This window comes from Acartia tonsa, chromosome 11, assembly GCF_053477335.1.
Source record: "Acartia tonsa isolate MP-2025a chromosome 11, ASM5347733v1, whole genome shotgun sequence".
NCBI lineage: Eukaryota > Metazoa > Arthropoda > Copepoda > Calanoida > Acartiidae > Acartia > Acartia tonsa.
The window spans coordinates 8,188,588-8,207,901 of record NC_137270.1 but is presented as its reverse complement, the minus strand read 5'-3'; positions in this window follow the sequence as shown (position 1 = coordinate 8,207,901).

The window sequence follows — 19,314 nt, the reverse complement described above, 5'->3', positions numbered from 1 at the left end:
TGCTTGGGTGTATCCAGCGGGGGCGGCCTCTTCTTAGGTGCTGGAGTTAGCTCTATCCACCCTTCCTCGGCGTGTACAGTTAGGGGGTAGGTGGAGGAGCAGGGAATCTTGGTGGCGTGACCGCTATACACCTTTGTCACGGCATCTACAAATCCTGTGGGCTCCACCGGCACCTTGTCCCAACATTCATTGCTCTCCCTTACCACGTATTTATTACGCTGGCAGGTAAGCTGGAGCAATATATCTCCCCTCAAAATAGAGAACGTGCTCCACTGGACACGCACCGGATGGGCCGGGTCTAGCTGCTGGAGCTTCCCGCAATTGGCCGCTACCTCTTCTGCTGCTGCGCTTCGCATCCGAGTTTCCAGGGTAAATCCGATGTAGCCCGCGTGTATCTGGGCCTGGAGGGGGACATCCACGTCCCTGGCTGATACTCTGGGCAACGCTGCCGCGGCCGGGTTGGCTGCCACGAACAATGCTGGGTGGTTGGTGGCATGGGCTTCAAAGTCGCAGTTCACTATCGAGGTGGGGGTAGTCATGTTGATAAAGAATTGTGCCTGATGGTCAACCAGGAACGCATCCATCACCAGGCTGGGCTGGAGGCTGCGGATCAGCCTCAAGGGTTAATCTCTCCCCAGGTGGTCCCACACGTACATGGCCTCTCCAGAGACACAGGACAGCTCGGACTGGGGACACGCTAGGGTCAGGTGGTCGGACTGGGACTCCACCCATCCGTTCTCAACTACGTAGGTCTCCTCCTTGACCAGCAGCCGCCGCTCCTGGAGCACTAACTCATTGCGGTACAGCTGGCCTTCAAAATGGACGTCCTCCCCTTCACAACCCACCCCCTTGGGGCTGTTGACCAATGCTCCTACCATATTAAGGGTGAAGAACAGGGGGTGGTTCAGCTGGAACGTCAATGGCTTGGTCTTGCCTGGCAGGGTGTAGACTTGGCTCCGGGCCAGGTCCCGGCAAGTCTCTGGGTCAATCTTGGTTGGCCGCATGAGGGTGGGGACCGACGTCACCTTCAGGTGGCCCCAGACTCCACACCTAAATGTCCACTGGTACACTGTGAGTTGACAGCTATATCCCGTGGTCTCCCGGATCTTAACTTGCTGCAGGATATGTACCTCATGGCCCAGAGGCACCTCCTGATGTAGCGGCTCCTTGCTACACATCTGCTCTTTGTTGAAGGCGGTGACATGGGTGGGGTTGGCACAGTCCCACCCTACTAAGACATAGCTGGTCGTAGGCCACACAGCTGCTAGCAATAGGCCCCACAGAACCATCCACCAATGGGAGAACCTGCCAGACAGCCACCATCCTCGCGCGCGCATCTGGGGATTCTCGGCTCTGGCCACAATGGCTTCCTGGGACTGGCTACTGCTGGTCTGCTCCTTACTAGATATAAATTTCCATTGAGTGTTATCTTTAGACGCCCGGGGCTTCCCGATACCCTCCCCAATGACGGACTGACAGGCGACTGGCGCCTGTCTGGGCGTCGGCTCCCCTAGCCTCAAGGTGGCCCTTCCCCCGTCCATAGCATGCCCAGTGGCATGGGGCTGTCGTGCGTGTGGCACAGGCTCGCCCTGTATTACATCCCTCCCCTGCCCTAGGAACTCAGGTGCATGTGGCACAGGCAAGTCCTGATACCCCCAAATCTCAATCTCCCCAGCCTCTGGTGCGGGGGGCACAGGCAAGGCTGGAGGGTTACAATATTTTGGGTACAATGCATTTGTCAATTTTAACTTATCCTGGCTCAGTTGAGGGTGGTGGACAGCTGGACACAGTTGAGGATGAGGGACAGCTGGACTCTCCTTGCTGGCTGGGGGCTCTAGATGAGGGACAGCTGGACTCTCCCTGCTGGCTGGGGGCTCTGGCTGACTTGGGGTGACGGATGTCACCCCTCCCTCTGGGGCTGCGGGCTCGTTCCGGGGTCCAGGTCTCTTGGTGGCGGCGACGGTTGTCGCCCCAGGCACCGGCGTGGGGGCGCTGGATAGCACCCCCCAGTCTTCACAGGTGGCGGCGGCGGTTGCCGCCCCAGACATCAGCTTGGGGGTGCGGGGCCACACCTCTCGTCCTTCCCAGGTGGCGTCCCATACATCGACTCAGACTCGCCAGCTAGCGCCTCTCGCCTCTCCCGCTCGGCGGCCGCCAGGGCCTCCCCGTACACCGTTCCGGTGGCGCTGGGTAGCGCCCCTCTGCTCTTGCTCTGGCGGGCACCATCATGTTGAGGCCGAATGGCAGAGGCCGCAGGACTTCTGGCTCCGCAATGTTGGTTGGCTGCACGAACTCCGGTCCCATGTGGTTGAGGCTGAAGCCCAGGCCAACCCGGTTGGGTTCAGCCGCTCCTCCCAGTACGTTGATCCTGGCTGGGATGGTCCCGAACTGCGGCATTCCTTCTGAGTGGCCCACAGTGCTGGGGGCGGCTGCTTGCTGGAGTGTTGCTTGGGGTGTGCTCCCTTCCATGTTGGCTACCTGGCTGGGCTTCCCTGAGTGAGCGCCCTTGCCGGCTACACGTCTCCTCCCGGCTACCTGGTCCCAGTCAGCCTTGCACTCGGCTGCCGTATGGCCTGAGTAATGGCAACGTTCACATCTGGCAGAACGGTCACGGCGATGCTGGGTGCGTCGCTCTTCTAGGCTGACCTCCATAGGCGTAGGACAGTCTCTGACTTGGTGGCCTTTCCCATGGCAGCGGTAGCAGCGGCCTGGAATCTTGGAGGCGTCGTCTGGTGCAACCTTCCCCATCTGGTGGAGACCCGGAGCCAAGGCGCCAATCTCCATTGGCTCCGAATCATCATACTGGGGCAACTGGACGCTGGCCGATCCCTTGAGCCCGTCGGTGGCGTCCACTAGGCACACACCCTCCTTCAGCTGCTTGGTGATCATGGTCACGGTGAACATGGCTCGCCTCGTGTACTCGGGTACCGAGGCGATCTCATGTCCCATCATCTCACGTTTCACGTTGGCGTTGCGGATGCCGCGGTTAAGCTCATCAATGAGCAACTCCAGATCTTCGTGGCTGTAGGCCTCCCTGTACAGGGCGCACTTTGTGGAGATATAGGCCTGGATGGGCTCCGTCGAGTGTTGCCTGTAGTCCCTGAAGGCTTGCTTCAGGGTCTGGGACTCATAGGCTGGACGAAATAACATTTCACACTCGGCCTTGACTTGTTCGTAGGTCAAGGCTTGGCCTGCCTCCCCAAACAGGTGGGAGGCCATCTCCGCCGCTTGCCCCGCCAGGGATAGTAAAAGGGCGTTGCGGCGGTTCAGCGTGTCATGGGCGGGTACGCGGTAAGCCGCCCATGACATTTCCAGCCTCCGGATGTGGGAGTTCCAGGACTGCTTGGGCGGTCCTCGGTACTCCGGCAGGTTACTCAACATCAGCTTGCGGTACTCGGCTGGAGCCGGCTGGGGATCGTCCTGGAGCCATCCTTGGAGCTGGTCGCCTCCTTGCGCTTGTTGTTGCTCCATCGGGTCAAAGGTTCAGCGACGGGGCACTAAGTTTAAGTCAATACTATAGGCTGCTTACACTTATGTTTACTATTCTAGCAACCGCTACCGTTTATCACTTGGTTGGTAGTTTGAACTACAAAGGGTATAAAGTAGGTGTACACTAGGGTACTTTTCACTAGCTTCTCAGCTTTAGGGTAGGCTGGTAGGTGTAGAGAGTTGTTGAGGGTCTGAACTGCTGTCAGGAACTGATTTAGTTTTCCTTATCACACTGTAGATAGGGGGGGAGGAGCTTTGCAAGTTTTTTTTCTAAAAATATATCTGTTGTATGCTATAGAGTAGCTCCCCTCCTGTGTGTGTGTGTGTGCGTGAAATCCCCTTTCTTGCAACGTGCCTACGCGCCGTCAGAGTGCGCACACAGGTAAAACCCGCATCTATCCCTCAATCTGCTCTCTCATTGGTCCGCTTTATCTCCTTTGTCCGTCGAATTTTCGTTGCGTTCCGAGCTCCGCTGCGCAACCCGTGAAATGCGCTCCGTTCTCCCGGTCTCTGTCTCCGCACGGTAGATGGACTTATCCGAGTGTGGGGAGAAGGGGGAACGCGTGAGAGGACGGGGTAAAGCCGCCCTTCCCCAGGTGGGGAGGGGGGTGCCGCAGGCTTGAGGTGACTGGGTTGTGAGGTAATTGGGCTTCTCCCTTAATCCTTGGCTTATCTTATGTCACCTCAATTGTATTTGCTTCAATTTATGGGTGGCCCCTCCCCTTCCGTTGGGATAAGGGGGTGTATTTGCCGTGCTGCAGGTTTGGGGGTCCGATTGTTTACCAATGCATTGTTATCTTACATCTAGGTTCTATTTTTGGCTTATCACAAGTTCTATTTTTGGCTTATCACAATCCACGGCAATTATTTACCAAGCCCTGCCCATAAATCTATTGTTTAGCTTTCACACCAGGGTGGTAATCCATAAAATCTGATATAATATCTGTTTTTCTCAATGGGTGGCTGCGCTGTAGCCTCTCAGGATACTTGGAAGTCTGATATAATATCTGTTTGTCTCAATGGGTGGCTGCGCTGTAGCCTCTCAGGATACTTGGAGTTAACATAGTTTTTCTTCTGTTTGGTACACTACACTCGTATTTTCGCTCACAGCTCGCATCTATTTTGCTTGTTTCAGCCAGTCGGCGGCAGGGAATGTCCCGTCCTGCAGCGCTGTGGGTCCCAATCCGGGTGGTGGCGGCAGGGAATGTCCCGTCCTGCAGCGCCGTGGGTTCGGATCCCGCTATCTTTTTCAGTAAATGGTGGCCTGTTTTCAGCCGTTTGCAATTATTTGGCCTGTTTCAGCCCGTCCGCAGGCCTGTTTCAGCCTTTGAGCGCCCAATCCTCCGTTAGATTTCGTTGCTCTCCGCGGTTCTCCATCGAGTTTTGCCGCTCTCTGCAGTCTCTCGTCCGATTTCGCTGCTCTCCGCAGCTCTGGTTCCACCACTCTCCGTGGTCTTTCGCTAGGTTTTGCTTCCACAACTGCCGGATACAGAGTTAGACCTTGCTATCCAGGGTGGGTAATTCAGGTTGCTTGTGTCAGTTTTGCCAGTTTCACTGCTGGGAGTACCTTAACCTCAGCTGCGCGTCTGCTCTACACTTGTGGTTTGCCGTAATCTCACACAGCTGTCACCAATTTGTGGTATTCGCCTCGGTTAAATGGCAGATACCCAAGTTCAAATGATTACGGCAGTGCGAACAGACGGGGACACGTATAATTATAGAGAAGCTGGGCTTCTCTAGCTATCACTAAATAACAAACAAAGTCTATTCAGATGTTACTTTATTCAGGGTCCAAAGGTTACTAACTTATAATACAACAAATAATAAATACACAGATTGGAATAAATAATACTAAAGCAAAATCAATATAAATACATATACAATAATCAGATTGGGCAATAATGATCCCCCATCCCTGGAAAGGGTGGGGGAACCAAACAATGCAGCTTAACCATAATAAGGCTGTCAAAATCTATTATTAATTTTAAAGCATAGGGAGGGGTCAGGCTGACCCCTTCCCCGGTACTCGGGGGAGGGCCCTCGGCCCTTCTCCGAACCAAGGTCAGGGTTGCCACAGAACATGGCTCTAGGTTGCCGAATACCACAACTTAACCTAATATTGCACCCCATGCTTTTTGCTTCTCTCTAAGCCTCTAGGGGAGGGTGGGGAAGGTTAGCTAATTAGCATAAAACCACCCCAAGACATTAATAGAGCTCCACTGAAAAACTTAACCCAATAGGACTAGCATTTTCTAGATTTAAACTAAAGACAAAAAAGCCTTACTACTTTATGTTATAGGATATTCCCTTTGACTAATTTTACAGTTAAAGAAACATAAATAACTTTAAATCAAAAGGCTATCTAACATATTCTATTTAAAAGATCTGCCAAAATGAAACATTAGATTCTTCATTACCTAATGTATTCAAACATCGAGGCTTTGCTTTTCATAAAATTTAAATGTCCTTACGGAGAAGGAGAGGCAGGCAAAGCTGATGTGAAGGCGAGCTCGCAGAAGGAGAAGCGGTGGAACCACAGGCGGATAACTTTCTGATCCGCATTTGGCGGTTACCGGCCGGCGAAAGTGGTACCGACAACAACCACAGTCCAGCCCGAAGTAGGCTCAGCCACACCTGGGCCGCCAAGAGAAATCACTTAGTTCATCAAAATCCGCAATTATGTTTACCAGTAATAATAAAAACATATAATTATTATCAATATATAATATAAGATATTAACATGTAATTTCAATGTAATAATTAATTGTCTATGTGATTTACTCATAACAGGATTGAAGAGTTATTGAATAAAAGTTCTATTACTATTATATGCCTCAAAATCAAATAAAATTTCTTTTATAAAAGTAATTGCTAATTGACATTCTGATATCTGTAGTAAATCTAAAGAAAATACCTTTTAGCAATGACATTTTTACAGAGGTGCCAAAATGATAAAGTTTAGTTTATTGGTTTTAAATTTCTAAATTTAAAATGTTCAAAAGTGTAAGCGTTAAATATGAATATGATACAAAAATATTAAATTTAGAAAGCAAAGCTTTTTTAAATAACATATTATCCATGCATTATAAAAAGGGTATCACCTCTGCTAACAAAACATTCGTTTGTGTGTGTGTGTGTGTTTTTTTTTATCCAGATTTTGCTTACTACTGATCAGGTTCTCCTATTCAGAGAGTCATCATATTGGTCTTGGGATGATTTTAAGCCCCATTACAATAGAAGTATGATAAATAATGACACAATACAATCTGTCCCGATTTTGTATTACTTTTGCGGAACATTTTTCCAGTTACGTCATATTTTTCTTTCCCGAAAAAGGGAAGGGGGGAAGAAAATCTCTTCAAAAGAGATGGGGAAAAACCCCTTTTCTCACATCTCTTTTTTCTTCTCCCCTTCCCTTTTTTTTCTTTCCCCCTTCCCTTTTTCGGGAAAGAAAAATATGACGTAACTGGAAAAATGTTCCGCAAAAGTAATACAAAATCGGGACAGATTGTATAGTGTCTAAATAATCTACAATAAATCTGTGCATTTTGGAGAGACGGACAAACTTCTTGAGTAGCTGCGCTAGTTGAAAATAAAAATGTGCGCATAAAAAAATATACATGTGTCACCCCTGTATAATTAGCCTGTCCAAATTCTGCTATGCGTCACCTCAGTTATTTGATACTTTTTACACCATACCTTTCAAACATCCAGGCTAACTGGGATAAGTAAATAAACATAACGAAACGTGTAAAATCAGTTTTGGGATTTTAAAAAACTACCGTATAATACTTTTTATTTGTCATTACTTACATAATAGCGACAAAATAAGAATACAGTAACATTAAATAATAAGATATACGAGGGTTTTATGATAGGGAAAAGTTTGTCGTAATTTAGGTTGCTAACTTGAAACTCATTTATTGGTCATTTTTTTTCACCCAGAAAAAGGGGAGGGTGGGAATGGGGTAAATGGGGTGGATGGGAGGTAACATGTTTTAGCCCGCTGCGAGTTTCACTTTATTTGAAAACATAAAAATCGGGTGTAACATCCAAGTAATAATAAATCCAAATATTTAAGCTTACTTATTTTTGTCTAAATTTGAACTTTTAGATAGTTGAGATAGGAATATATCGGTGTCCTATTACTTCCGCATTTCATTAAATATTATTAGTGTTTCCATTAGAGAAAAATACTCGAGAGGGGATGGGTTAAGTAACTGTATGTCCCAATTTCAAGGACCTTGTGCCGACTCTCAATTGGGTCTTTGAAGATCAACCAATAGTGTCGGGAATATTAACACAGCCAAGTAGTAGAAAACAATTTTTTAGCAGACGGAAAAGGTCCTTGGAAAAGGGGAGTAGATACTTTAGATCTTTTGTGTTTTCTATCAGCAAAAAAAAACTATATAAAACAAAATTGATGAGGGTTTTTATCAATGTAAAAGATTGTGAATTGTCAAAATTAACTGCAAAGACCAGAGAGAGAATTGGCTGTTTACTACACTAGTCCCCAAAGTTTTATAATAACGTTTTCTTATAAGTTTGTCCAACAACTTTGAGGACTTTAGTGATTTTTGATTGGTTGCTTCATTAATTTAAGTGTTCAAACGTTTTAATTACTAATTTTGACCTACAAAAGGGACAATTTTGTGTATCATCATTGGGGATATACATCAATTTATCGGGCATTGTCCTATCCCTTTAGAAAGGACATTGCGATTTGATTATGTGATACGTGTGCGGAACTGAAGGTACACCAAAAATATCCCCTCTTTATCGAAATTTAAACATATGTACAAGATATTTGAAATCTTATGAAAATTACTATAGATACGCGGTGAGGTAGATTTTTCAGGTTTCTCTACTCTATAATTACGGCATGTCTGATGTGTAAGAAAATCGGCTAATATGCTAACATGTTCAGTTCATTGGCGGATTTGTAAAGAAAAAAAATATTACTTTAAATTAAAAAGCGGTTGTGCCCCTATTATTAAGGGGTTCTATTATTGTTCTCTCAATTATTTCTAGTGAAGCATCAAATTCAAATATATTCTTATTGGGAGAGGGAGAAATTGCAACGGAATACTGCCATTTCTACGACTGACAAAAAGTAAATGTGGTTTTGTCAATTTGTTTATTAGGTGTATGATTGGCAATATTGTTTTACTAACTGAGAAAATTACATCTTTATGACAGTGGTTGTATATTTGTTTTTCGTAAAAATGCCATGTACCCAATGAAAAATCTCTAGACATTAATAAATCAAGACATAAATAAATTTAACAACTATCTGGGAGCTTTTTAAAGCTTCCCTTTAATGGATAACTCAAACGATTCATGTGAAAGTGAGATATAAACGGGAAAACAAGGACAACTACTTTTTTTAAAACTAGCGGCTATGCCCCTAGAGGCCTCTAGGGACACCTTAGGTAATGGGGAGTAAAAAAAGTAGACCCTTCACTTTCAATTTTTAGGTCTAAAAAGGAAAACTGTTTTTTTTGAGGGGTTTATTTTCTCTAGGGGCTATTTCTCTTCGGAGGGTGGAAATACCCTCACCCAAAATAGTTAAAAACATTCCCTGGGCCTAAAAGAAGCTTCATTGTAACGGAGAACCATATTGGTTTAGCGGTTAGCGAGATCCTTTGCTACAGACAAAAAAAGCTTACTACTTTATATAATAGGATTTGATTGTATTGCTTCTCAAGACATGATCGTAAAGCTTCCCTAAATTGGATAAACCAAACGGTTCAGTGGTTAGTGAAATCCTACCGGACTTAAATTTAACCTAACTCTTAAATTGGATTGTATTGCTTTATTTGGTCTTTTTCAATTGCTCTGCTGATTATTGATATGATTGTAAGTTTTAAAAATGGTGAATAGGGGTGAAAAAAATCTACATAATTTATATTCTATGTAAAGATCCTATTTAAACATCCTTTTCGGACATTTACTATATTAAATCAGGCATACAAGGTTAGGTTAATGGAACATAAATATTCCTCCTCTCAAAAAAATATTGAGAGTTATTATTTAGAAAGTTTTTTTTCCAGTATGGCTTCGAAACTGATTCATATCTGCTGGATTAAAACCGGTTCTACGCCATACTGAAAAACCAAGACAACTTTTACCGAATAATAAAATGAAAATAATCGGGGCTAACAAAACTAGATTTAGTATTCTAATTTATCATTTTGATATCAACAAAAGCTGTGTATAATACGATGTGATAAAAACATATTATAGCATATTCAGAAATTGGGCATAGCATAAGAACTGACGATATATTATGTATGTAGCCAACAGGAATCTAAAGGGATAAGACAATACATTGACGATACATTGATATACATAATTATTTCCACAAGGTGGTAAACAAAATTACTCCTTCTATAGATTTGAATTAATAATTTAAAAGTTTGGACACTATAAGTTTAGAAATTACAAATAAAAATTCAATAAAAGTACCCAAAGTAAGTTTTGAAGATAAATTGGTTATAAATTATGGGTACCTCTTTAATTTACAGTCCCCTCCCTCCCTCCTATACAGTCTGTGCAATGCAAAATCAATATAATCTTCACCCTCTTCATTTTCAATAATAAGGTATTAAATGGATATTTTAAGCATAAAATATTAATTTATCCTTTATTTTCGTATCCCTGTGTGTCTGAATATATTTCTTTATTCAAATTTAAATAGGTATACAATCTACCTTTACTGTAAATTTGGTTTTTAACATTATAGGGGGAAGAGGGGGGGGGGCAAGTAACAGTCTAGTGTAAAATAAAATATTATTGACTTTTTTCACTATATAGCTAAGCGTAATTAATGACATCTAAGGAATGGACATTCTGAAATGAAAGTAACAAAAATACGTACAGGCTGACCCTAGTTCTAGAGTAGCTACACCACCAAGTTTTCACTGGTACATAAAAAAATACATTAAAAAATAAAAAAAATAGAAATAAATCTAAAGTGTGAAACTCTATTATTTAATACTTATATTTGCGATTACTTTTATTTAATGAAATCTTCCAATTTTTAACATTTACAAAACAGCCTGCTGTATTGCATCAAGATCCATGACAGATCTATATAGGAAATAAATGTCTATAAACGAGCTCAAGTTTTCCAAAGGTCAGATGTTAAAAACTCATACTGGTTCAATAATCAATAATAAACTCTCAATGAACAGAATGATAAGACCCATTATTTTACTCTATGAAGAATAAATTAAATTATTTATTTTATTATGCTATTAAAATTATATTGAAGTATTAAATTTCTATTCATAAAATAGAAAATTTAAGTTTATAATATAGTAAATCAAGGAAAACTAAGTTTTAATGTAATATGATACTAGCGACGCGCCCGAATGTGTTCAGATATTAAACTAAAATTTAACATTTAGCTAAATAGTTTAACCCTTTCAGGACGATAATTTTAAACAAAAAACATTAGGATCCTAAAATAGTTTTAAGAAAGAGAGACAAAATTATAAATACGGTTTTAAATAAAAAAATGAAATTAAAACGAAGACGGAAGAAAAGGGAAGTGAGGGAGAGGGACATTAAATCTTTAAAAAATGATGAATAAACGAAACTATAAAAGTCGTAGTAATTTTTATGAGTAACTTGATTTGAAGTACGGTTCGGAGAGAGAGAGAGAGAGAGAGAGATTGAGGGATAGGTCAATGGAAGAAAAATGATTAATAGTCGGGGATAGGTCCATGGAAGAAAAAAAGTTAATAGTCGGGGATAGGTCAATGGAAGAAAAAAAGTTAAAAGTCGGGGATAGGTCAATGGAAGAAAAAAAGTTAAAAGTCGGGGATAGGTCCATGGAAGAAAAAAAGTTAATAGTCGGGGATAGGTCAATGGAAGAAAAAAAGTTAATAGTCAGGGATAGGTCAATGGAAGAAAAATTATTAATATTAATTTTTATGAGTAACTTGATTTGAAATACGGTTCGGAGAGAGAGAGAGAGAGAGAGATTGAGGGATAGGTCAATGGAAGAAAAATGATTAATAGTCGGGGATAGGTCAATGGAAGAAAAAAGTTAAAAGTCGGGGATAGGTCAATGGAAGAAAAAAAGTTAAAAGTCGGGGATAGGCCCATGGAAGAAAAAAAGTTAATAGTCGGGGATAGGTCAATGGAAGAAAAAAAGTTAATAGTCAGGGATAGGTCAATGGAAGAAAAATTATTAATAGTCGGGGATAGGTCAATGGAAGAAAAATTATTAAGAGTCGGGGATAGGTCAATGGAAGAAAAAAAGGTTAATAGTCGGGAATAGGTCAATGGAAGAAAAAAGGTTAATAGTCGGGGATAGGTCAATGGAAGAAAAGAAAATTAATAGTCGAGGATAGGTCAATGGAAGAAAAAAGTTTAATAGTTGGGGATAGGTCAATGGAAGAAAAAAGGTTAATATTCAGGGATAGCTCTATGGAAGAAAAAAGGTTAATAGTCGGGGATAGGTCAATGGAAGAAAAAAGGTTAATAGTCGGGGATAGGTCAATGGAAGAAAAAAGGTTAATAGTCGGGGATAGGTCAATGGAAGAAAAAAGGTTAATAGTCGGGGATAGGTCAATGGAAGAAAAAAGGTTAATAGTCAGGGATAGGTGAATGGAAGAATAGGGTTAATATTCAGAAGTGAGATAAAGTAGAATATAATTTTTTAGGTGGTGCCTGCACCACCGATACACTAGTATTTATATATAAAATGTTTGTTTCCAGTTTAGAATCACTTTTACTGGACATTTATCTGACTCTAGAGAACAATTATACCCTCAGTAATTTCTATGTTTTTATACAAGTTCAGTCTAATCCTTAAAAATATTGCCTCTTGCGTTTTTTGTGTGGTATGTTTCTTGAAAAGCAAGCATATAAGAATTACTTTAGCTATACATTTAACTGTTTTTATAGAACAATTATACCCTCATTAAAATCTATAAATTTTAATTTTGATATTTAGAGCCTAATAATTTTAAAAAAATATCTTTTGCCATTAAATGTTGGTGATGGTATGTTTCTTGAAAAGTAAACATAAAGGAATCACTTTTACTGGACATTTATCTGACTCTAGAGAACAATTATACTCTCAGTAATGTCTATGTTTTTTTTACAAGTTAAGTCTTATCCTTATAAACTGTAATCTTTTACCTTTTGTGGTGTTGGTTTATTCCTTAAAATAATGAAAGAATCATTAGCTTTAATGGAAATTTATTCTTTTAGATTTAAGATGGGAATTGAATACTTATTTAAGTATCAAACCCTAGTCAGAGTGTTTAAGATGTAAGATTGAAACTGAATATTTATTTAAGTATCTAACCCTAGTCAGAGTGTTTAAGATGTAAGATGGGAACTGAATATTTATTTAAGAATGAAACTCTAGTCAGAGTGTTTAAGATTTATAAAGATGGGAACTGGATTTTTATTTAAGTATCAAACTCTAGTCAGAGTGTTTAAGATGTAAGATGGTAACTGAATATTTATTTAAGTATCAATCTCGAGTCAGAGTGTTTAAGTCAGAGTTTTTAAGATGTAAGATAGGAACTGAATATTTTTTTTAAGTATCAAACTCTAGTCAGAGTGTTTAAGATGTTAGATGGGAACTAATATTTATTTAAGTATCAAACTCTAGTCAGCGTGTTTAAAATGTAATATAGGAACTGAATATCTATTTAAGTATCAAACTCTAGTCATAGTGTTTGAGATTTTAGATGTGAACTGAATATTTATTTAAGTATTAAACCCTAGTCAAAATGTTTAAGATGTAAGATGGGAACTAAATATTTATTTAAGTAGTCAGAATGTTTAAGATGTAAGATGGGAACTGAATAATTATTTAAGTATCAAACTCTAGTCAGAGTGTTTAAGATGTAAGATGGGAACTGAATATCTATTTAAGTATCAAACTCTAGTCAGAGTGTTTAAGATGTAAGATGGAAACTGAATATTTATTTAAGTATCAAACTCTAGTCAGAGTGTTTAAGATGTAAGATGGGAACTGAATATTTATTTAAGTATCAAACTCTAGTCAGAGTGTTTAAGATGTAAGATGGGAACTGAATATTTATTGCCCTTTTATCCAATTTTAGATTGTAAAAATTGGCGCACAGACACCTTCTACACATCAGGGAAACCAGGATAAAACAATTGCAGGTATAATAATCTACATAATTCCATATTCAATTATAATATCTATTTAATCAAGAATGATTCGTTGTCTGAAGAAAAACTATAATGACCTCCACTTTTTTTCTAGCCAAAACTACCCAGTAACACTTTTTCAGCTATTTAGCTTTTTAATACAATAGTCTTCATAAAGTATGAAAATTGTTTGGTCGCACAGTTACAATCTTAAGACAAGAAGATTCGATCTTCTGCATCTTAGTTTACAATATCATAATGTTATTGTTATCAACATAGAAAATTCTACGAGACTAGTTTTGACTACCAAAAAAGTTTAAGGTGAAAAAAAGTTTTTCTTTCAATAAAAGAATCCTCAAATTATGCTTTTATCAAAACCTTAATCGAGAGAATAGTTATTTCTCGCATCGTATTATAAACGGCTTTCCGCGGATATAGAATGTACAATTATAAGATTAAAACTAGTTTTTTTAGCACCGAGGTGCCGGAGGCACCGGCTAAAAAACTGGTTTAAATCTTATGATTGTACATTTTTATATTCGTAGAAAGCTGGATATAATACGATGCTAGACATAGTTTTTTCGTACGGATGAGAACCGGTTCCTATCCCTCGGATTCGAATGAATACGAGAAAATATATTAATTCTTTGGATAATATTAAATTTTATTCAATTGATCTGTCTCTGAATCCTTGGTAACTTACACATATAATTCACTCAAAACATGTAATTCAGGGATGGAGAGGAAAATTGCAGATAAATTAATCTACATCTCATCTTAACAAGTTCTCAAACATAGAGATTTACACAAAAGAAATTGTTGATTTATCATTCATTGTCTTATCCTTATATCCGTGGATGGAAACACACAGATTTAGATTCCAGGAGGGAAATGTATTTTGGCTGGTGCTGGAGACTCTTTACCTGGAAGGGAGGGAACATTGGACTGGAAACCATACTGGTCCTCAAGGTTTTATAAACACGATGTCGTATTTGTTGGCCCTGAATCTTTTGTTATTTTAAATAAATCTGTATTGTTACAAACTTTTCCATAAATCATTTTAAAGTTTTTAATAGTTATATCTCGCATCGTATTATAAACAGCTTTCCGTGGATATAGAATGTACAATTATCAGTAGCGTGCGAACCGAAGGTTGCATTTGGGGCAATCGCCCCCCCCCCTGCCCCCCCCCCCTTAAATGTTGAAAAATGCCCCATTTTGCCCCCCCCTGGTCAACAAAAATGCCCCTTTTTGCCCCCTACCCTACAAAAAGCAAAACTATCCCAGTTTCCAAAAAAAAGATCAAGAAATACTCAACAAAAAAAACAGACAGTTACTATTCATTTAACCTTACCAAATTTTTTAATTAGTGTAGAAATTAGGTTATAATCTTTTTTCACTGAACATAACAAACCAGGTAATAGGAAGTATTTTATTTGGTATAATATAAACTTTTTACCAAAGAAATTTTGTACATCCCCAATGATGATACACAAAATTACCTCTCATATAGATTACAATTAGTGGGTGAAATGTATGGAAACTCGACTTAATTAACCAACCAATCAAAATTCCATTAAAGTCCCCAAAGTTGTTGAGCCAACGAATAAGAAAATTTTATATGAATTATTTGGGATTAGTGTAATAAATAGCCCAAAAACCCCTCCTTTGAAGAAAAAAAATTGCGCTTCGCGCACTTCCAAATGGTTTCTGCTTTTTATCACATGCATTGTATTTTTGTTTTTTTTTCTATAAAAATATTTGTAAACAACAAATATTTAATCAAAAAGTTATTTTATATAAAAAAGAAACAGCGTTGATATTTATCTAAGCCTTTTTCTCAACACTGTATGTCTGTCTAAATGAATAACTATATATGATGTCATATTATTTTCAGGATAAGTTTATCATTTTTTTTGTTTACATACCCTTACAAAAAGACATGTTTTTTATGGCAATTTTCATTAAAAACCCTTAAAACTAACTACACTCTTAATGAAAAATTAACAGAGTTTTAAAGTGCCATTTAAAGAGGTTAGGATATGTGGATATAACTTTTAAGCTTCTCTATAATTCACTATGGCTGTCAGTACGTAATGCTAAGGGGGAAATGTGATTTTTTCAACTGCAATTAAAGATAGAAGGCTAAAACTTAATGTTAACATTCCCATCATTATGGAGTATAATCAACTATTAAAAATTCATGGATGTCGGACTGCTTTTCAGGACGTTTTTGGCTATTTTTGTGTCTTTTAAATTTTGGCTATAGTCCCTTTTGTGACATTGCCTCTTAAGGTGCATTTCGTCGTATTTTCACAGTAGCCTTTTCCCTATTTATAGCTCCTGCGGGGCCAATTGCCTAACCCTGCAGGGAAATCACCTGACCTAACTTAACCTAGAATAACCTATTAAAAGCTACTATGAAAATACGACGAAATGCCCTTAAGAGGCGTTGCCACAAAAGAGACTATACCCCAAAGTTTTTATTAAAAAAAATAAAATTTCTCGCTGTTTCAAGCATCCAGTATGTAGTTTACTTTGACTGTCATCACACAATATGCAGGAAAAAGGATTTGTGACTTTTTCTACCTAAAATATATATTTATTTCAACAGATGCTCTTTAAATCTACTTCTCTGTATTCTTATTAATGATTTTTTGTGCTTTGCTACTTAAAGATGTTGTCATCCTTGTTGAATAAAGAAATATTTAAAATCAGTTTTACATATTAGGTTAATTTTTGGTAAATTATTTCCAAAATGAGTGTTTTTATCTCCACCCCCCAAAAAAAATTTTTTTAATGGGGTTATTTATCCTTCCTGCTGAGATTTTATAACATTCCCTTCCACCCATAAAAAATGTTTTGTGGTGGGGGGGGGGGGGAGGTTAAATTATATTCTGTACTTTTTTTTTGAAGATGCTTTCTAGCTCCCTTCCCTTGGGAGGTTAAATTATATTCTGTACTTTTTTTTTGAAGATGCTTTCTAGCTCCCTTTCCTTCGGTCATTGCAGGGTGGGGAGAAGGGATGGGGGAGAAGAGATAGGGGATATAAACGGGAAATAGGGATGGGGAAGAAGGGATAAGGACTAGAAGGCCCATAATCAAATAATCCCACCCCTTAAAACGCCCTTATTTAAAATTAGTATATATAATCAAAATGCCCCCCCCCCCTAGACAAAGTGCTTCGCACGCCACTGACAATTATAAGATTAAAACTATTTTTTTAGCCCCGAGGTGCTGAAGGCACAGGCTAAAAAACTGGTTATAATCTTATGATTGTACATTTTAATATTCGTAGAGAGCTGGATATAATACGATGCTAGACATAGTTTTTTCGTATGGATGAGAACTGGTTCCTATCCACCGGATTCGAATGAATACGAGAAAACCATTTCAATCATTCGTTGCATAAAATACTTTTGGGGACTTAAATCAAATCTTTAATTCAAACTAGCAGTGTCCAACTATTGTTTCTAATCTATAGAAGAGGTGAATTTGTTTATCATCATCGGGGGTGTATATCAATTGACTAATCCTTTTAAACCCCTGCTCTTTACCAACATTTTATATTTCATGGAAATGACAATGGACGTTAGAATAATCTTTGTGTTTAGAATTTTGCCTTCGATATAAAGCTTTCGATCTTCTTTTATAATAGGGTTAGAGGTGGTTGCGCCCTCAACATCTATGGGCTCTGTATTCAAAGGAAAAGGGATTCAATAAGTTCAATTACTCTTGATGAAAGAATAAATATTTCTCGCATCGTATTATAAACGGCTTTCCACGGATATAGAATGTACAATTATAAGATTAAACCTTAATCTTTTAATCTTATGATTGTACATTTTATATTCGTAGAAAGCTGGATATAATACGATGCTAGACATAGTTTTTTCGTATAGATGAAAACCTGTTCCTATCAACAGGATTCGAATGAATACGAGAAAAAACGAAAAAGGTTTTTTTTAAATGAAGTTTAAATTAATCTCTAAATCTAAAATGTTATCAATATAAAGTAAATATAAATTAAATATTTAATCAAAAATGCTGATATAGCAAATACTTTCGCTTATTAGTGCATTCAAATGTTATTACATTTGCAATAGCAGTTGGGGAACTCAAATAGACTTTCTTGACTGACACCAAAAAAAGATTTTTTCAACGTAAAATCAAATACAAAAAGGGGTTAAATCCTGTAAAAGACTAATAAAAGTTACCACCAAAAAAAGTAAATGATTAAGAAAGATCTTAAATATATCATAAAGTATGTGCTGACTACACAACCTACGTATAGAGTAGATATGCCACAAAAATGGAAAGTTGCATCTTGTAACTGTTTTATTCCCTCTTTCAGACAATTCCAGTATGTTTAGCTATAAAACAGTCTTTTGGACTGTTAGAAAGCTGGGAGACAAACAGACATAGCATAATTATAGTGTAGATATGCCACTAAAATGAACCTAGTAATAGTGTCTAACTTTTTATCTTTGTGACGTAACAAAAATCGAAGGATGAGAGGGGAGGAAACCCCTAAAAAATTAAAAGTTAGACACTATTACTAGGTTCATAAAATGGAAAGTCACATCCACTCATCCACCTGTTATATTCCCCCTTTCAAACAATTCGACTATGTTTAGCTATAAAACAGTCTTTAGGACTATCAGAAAGTTTGGAGACATACAGACATAGCATAATTATAGTGTAGATAAGCTACTAAAATGGAAAGTCGCATCCATGCATATAACTGTTATATTAACCCTTTGCAACAATTCCACTATGTTTAGCTATAAAACAGTCTTTTGGACTCTCAGAAAGTTGGGAGACAAACAGACATAGCATAATTACTGAGTAGATACACCACTAAAATGGAAAATCGCATCCACGCATCCAACTGTTATATTCCCCCTTTGCGACAATTCAACTATGTTTAGCTGAACATAGCCTTTGCCCTTTTGGACTCTCAGAAAGTTGGGAGACAAACAGACATAGCATAATTATAGAGTAGATACGCCACTAAAATGGAAAGTCACATCCACACATCCAACTGTTATATTCCCCCTTTCAGACAATTCCGCTATGTTTAGCTAAACACAGCCTTTTGGACTCTCAGAAAGTTGGGAGACAAACAGACATAGACATAATTATAGAGTAGATACGCCACTAAAATGGAAAGTCACATCCACGCATCCAACTGTTATATTCCCCCTTTCAGACAATTCCGCAATGTTTATCTTAAATTTACTAAATTAATTTCACTTTTCAGATAACATATTTACTTTAAGATGGATTCAGGGATAGGTAATAGGAGAATAATTTATTATTCTCCTTACTTATCCTCTTAAACTCTGCCTCAAAACGTATATGTCCTCCCCATAGAAATGGAAAAAGTTTGTTGACAATGAACGTAATATTCTTAGTTTCGCTATTATTTTCTTGGCATCTAGGGTTTCTGTTTTAGTAATAGAAAGGGACAGAAGAGGTTCCTTTAAGTTTTAAAGAGTTATATCAAAAAGCATAAAACTATCACCCAGGACGGAATTAATACCATAAAAAAACCTAGTTTTTACCACTTTTATGGTAAAATTTTACCAGCCTATACGATTTAAAAGGTGGTAAAATTTTACCGTAATCGTGGTAAAAACACTTTTGGTGGTACTCTGTGACGCTTTTTACCAGCGA